The sequence below is a fragment of the Megalobrama amblycephala genome, linkage group LG13 (assembly GCF_018812025.1).
Source record: "Megalobrama amblycephala isolate DHTTF-2021 linkage group LG13, ASM1881202v1, whole genome shotgun sequence".
Classification (NCBI taxonomy): Eukaryota; Metazoa; Chordata; class Actinopteri; order Cypriniformes; family Xenocyprididae; genus Megalobrama; species Megalobrama amblycephala.
Window position 1 is genome coordinate 6334588 of NC_063056.1, and position 5067 is coordinate 6339654.

Below are 5067 nucleotides of genomic sequence, written 5' to 3' on the forward strand. Positions count from 1 at the left end.
GTATTAAGTAAAGTTGTGGTTATTTCTGTGAAAGGTCTATTTGGCTAATATCAGTCAGTCACGTCATGTAATCAGCTAATCTGGTATATATTGTATTACAGAGGTTCTCAAACTGGAAAACCTCAGAGAGACTGTGAAATTTTAATGGGCGTATGAAATTATTTATTATCATCAAGGAAAAGTGAGCCTAAATACAGGTGCTGGTCATATAATTAGAATATCATCAAAAAGTTGATTTATTTCACTAATTCCATTCAAAAAGTGAAACTTGTATATTATATTCATTCATTACACACAGACTGATATATTTCCAATGTTTATTTTTAATTTTGGTGATTATAACTGGCAACTAAGGAAAATCCCAAATTCAGTATCTCAGAAAATTAGAATACTGTGAAAAGGTTCAATATTGAAGACACCTGGTGCCACACTCTAATCAGCTAATTAACTCAAAACACCTGCAAAGGCCTTTAAATGGTGTCTCAGTCTAGTTCTGTAGGCTACACAATCATGGGGAAGACTGCTGACTTGACAGTTGTCTAAAAGATGACCATTGACACCTTGCACTAGTGATGGCGAGATGAAGCCTCATGAAGCATTGAAGCTTTTCAGCCAAGTGGTTCACAAAAAGGTTCATTTCTCAAGGCTTCATTTGCTCACAATACCACCTGGTGGTCAAAGAGTGTAAAACAAGTAGATACATTACAGATGACCCGATGTGATCTCTGTATTTTGTGGCAGTTATGGCCTAGAAATAACGGTGAAGAAAAAATAATTTTCCACAAAGACTTATATATTTATTTGAATGTAATGTGTATTTTCTGGTTGCATATAATGATTGTATAACATAAGTGTGTAATAAACGTATTGGCTTCAAATGAATGGGGCTATCAGTGTAAACTAGGGCTGTAACGATATGCGATATGAAACCGAAATCGCGATACGCAGGTCCACGAACCTGTATCGCGATGTGAGAAGGCAGAATCGCGACACACCCCTTCCAACTCCCAGAGTTATCCTTCCTGTCCAGATCCAATGCTACCACATTTTTAAATTACTATAAGTATTAGGGGTGTAACGATTTATCGTAGATGGTGTGTCTCAATCAGCTCTCTAGTTCAGTAAGTGTTTCGGGCACACATTGAATCTTGCAAGCAGGTTTAAACGTTTCTCATGTCAGTCTCTTGCATGGTCGCGTGAGAAAAGTCGTGGCTTTCTTTCACCGCAGTGCACAGGAACAGCTGTGCTCACAGAAAAGCAAAAGACGCTTGCGATGCTTTGCTTTAAGAAGTTCTGTGGGGCCGTTCACATATTGCGTCTTTTCCGCAAGTCAGTTATTATTTTCAAATGTAGCCGCGCGGCAAGCGCGCTCATAATGGGATCAACGCGGTCGCGACGCGCATGCAATTCTCAACTTCTCAGAATGCCGCAAGCGCACCGCAGGTCGTGTGACAAGAATCAACCGATCAGCTATGGCCTTTCCGTAACAAAACATCAAAAGCTCAGCCGAACAGCTGATCATAGCTGTACATGGTGGTTTTTATATCTTATCTCCATCAATATATCTCGTAGTAAAACTAATGCAAGGGCTAGAAATCATTTATCCTTAGCAGAAACATCCTGATCCTCTTGGAGAGCTCAGTTCATGGTTGCATAGCAACGACCGACGCCACGGGAGCGCAAGCGCTTTGGAAAGAAGGAGAAGCGGTGCGGCCGCGCCTTCCACGCGTTTTTAGACGCGATATGTGAACGGCCCCTATTCATAATTCTAAGTTCATGTTAAATTTAACATTTTTTTTCAGTGACAGACAGCCCTATTCAGCTGTTAATTTGAATACAGAAGGTTTTTATTAAAATTTTATATTTATTTATTTTATTGAAATGTGATCTTGTATGTACAACAAGGAAAATTATTGAAATTTGTTCATGTTTTTTTAATAAATCTTGTTTGAATTTCAGTTTCATTTTGTTCAAAATATCGTGATACGTATCGTATCGTGAACTCCGTATCGAGATACGTATCGTATCGTGACCTGAGCGTATCGTTACACCCCTAGTGTAAACAAATTCTTTGGTCATAATAGGCAGGAGGGGCGATATTATTATTCTAAAACCACAAATTCTGAGGGGATCCCATGGTTTATATGACTGTCAAAATGTCGCGTCAAGATTCGAACTGCATCCAGTCGAACCATTCAAACCAGTCAGGCAGAAGCGAGGCTTCGAACATCATCGTTGACGTCACTGATCTAAAGCGATACAAGCCTCGATACGCGCTTCACTGAAAGCTTCCGGGATTTCTCGACACACGCTCCGAAGCCTCGGCACAGACCGTAACATCACTACCTTGCACAAGGAGATCAAGACACAAAAGGTCATTACAAAAGAGGCTGGCTGTTCACAGAGCTCTGTGTCCAAGCACATTAATAGAGAGGCGAAGGGAAGGAAAAGATGTGGTAGAAAAAAAGTGTACAAGCAATAGGGATAACCGCACCCTGGAGAGGATTGTGAAACAAAACCCATTCAAAAATGTGGGGGAGATTTACAAAGAGTGGACTACAGCTGGAGTCAGTGCTTCAAGAACCACTACGCACAGACGTATGCAAGACATGGGTTTCAGCTGTCGCATTCCTTGTGTCAAGCCACTCTTGAACAACAGACAGCGTCAGAAGCGTCTCGCCTGGGCTAAAGACAAAAAGGACTGGACTGCTGCTGACTGGTCCAAAGTTATGTTCTCTGATGAAAGTAAATTTTGCATTTCCTTTGGAAATCAGGGTCCCGGAGTCTGGAGGAAGAGAGGAGAGGCACACAATCCACATTGCTTGAGGTCCAGTGTAAAGTTTCCACAGTCAGTTATGGTTTGGGGTGCCATTTCATCTGCTGGTGTTGGTCCACTGTGTTTTCTGAGGTCAAAGGTCAACGCAGCCGTATAGCAGGAAGTTTTAGAGCACTTCATGCTTCCTGCTGCTGACCAACTTTATGGAGATGCAGATTTCATTTTCCAACAGGACTTGGCACCTGCACACAGTGGCAAAGCTACCAGTACCTGGTTTAAGGACCATGGTATCCCTGTTCTTAATTGGCCAGCAAACTCGCCTGACCTTAACCCCATATTGTGAAGAGGAAGATGCGATATGCCAGACCCAACAATGCAGAAGAGCTGAAGGCCACTATCAGAGCAACCTGGGCTCTCATTACACCTGAGCAGTGCCACAGACTGATCGACAGTAATTCAGGCAAAAGGAGCCCCAACTAAGTATTGAGTGCTGTACATGCCCATACTTTTCAAGTTCATACTTTTCAGTTGGCCAAGATTTCTAAAAATCCTTTCTTTGTATTGGTCTTAAGTAATATTCTAATTTTCTGAGATACTGAATTTGGGATTTTCCTTAGTTGTCAGTTATAATCATCAAAATTAAAAGAAATAAACATTTGAAATATATCTATATGTCTGTGTGTAATGAATGAATATAATATACAATTTTCACTTTTTGAATGGAATTAGTGAAATAGATCAACTTTTTGATGATATTCTAATTATATGACCAGCATCTGTAGCCTACATATCATCATTGCTCTTATTGTATTACATTTTCTCCCAAAGCAGCTTTATAAAGACAGTGGTCAGAAGGTCACCGTGATTTTGCCAAGACATGTTCCTGGATCAACATATTTTGTTGATTCTGGAACAACATTCCTATCTGAAAATTTAGTCCTAACCTCTTCCCTTTTGTTTTCTTTTTTTAAGAACTAGTATTTCAGCACACATTATTGTTATAATGAGAACATTTGGATTATGTTCTTTATTATATGGAATAAGCCTGCTACAAGGTCACCGTGATTTTTCCAAGTATCAACATATTTTGTTGATCCTGGAACAACATTCCTATCCGAAAATTTAGTCCTAACCTTTTCCCAACCCCTAAACCTAACCCTACCCATAACTTATCCCTAAAATCAGAGGGAAATGATGAATAACACTGAATAATGTTTTATGAAAAACACTGATGTGGAAGCACCTAACCCTGGTTATAAGCCTAAAGTTGACATAAAGGGTAAACTTGTCCCTCAAATCTGATTGGTTGATTGGAATGTTGTTCCAGGATCAACAAAGATGTTGATCCAGGAACATGTTGTACTTGGTGAATCGTTCACCATGGTGGGATAATGGCCCATAACCAGGGCTGGGTAGGTTACTTTTAAAATGTATTTCACTACAGATTACAGAATACATGCTTTAAAAAGTAATTTGTAACGTATTTCGTTAGATTATCCAAGTTTTTTAACTTAATCTAAATACTTTAGAATACTTTGGAATACTAATATGTAACACACACAAAAAAATTAATTTCAAGTTTTTCTCACAATTCTGACTTTTTTCTCAGAAGTGTAGAATTGCAAGTTGCAATTGCGAGTTATAAAGTCAGAATTCTGAGATATAAATTCGCAATTTCCCAGTAAAAAAGTCAGAATTGCAAGAAAAGAATCCGAACTGTGAGATCTCTCGCAATTGCGAGAAAAAAGTCAGAATTGCACGTTTTTAATCACGCAATACTGACTTTATAACTTGCATTTACAAATTTATATCTCACAATTTTGAGAAAAAAGTTCAGAACTGTAAGATGCAAACTCGCAATTGCAAGGAAAAAAGTCACAGTTTACATTAATGTTTAAATGAAATTCAGAGTAATCACTTTGGTAATCTGAAATACTTTTCAAGTGTAACTGTAATTTGATTACCACCCATTTAAAATGTAACTGTAATGAAATACAGTTACTCAAATTTTGTATTTTAAATAAGTAACTAAGTTACATGTATTTCGTTACTCCCCAACCCTGCCCATAACAAAAAAAGAGCAAAAATGCCTATATCTTAACCTTCCTTCTCTGACATGCTTTAATGAAATTTTGGACAAACACACACACAAACAAAAATTAGCTGGCTATATATAATGTTATAATAGGCGATGACCTAATTAATTACTCCAATTATTGTAAGACAATTTGTAAACAAAAAAGAAAAGAAAACGACTTTATACTATTTTCTAAACTATTAATGCAAAACAC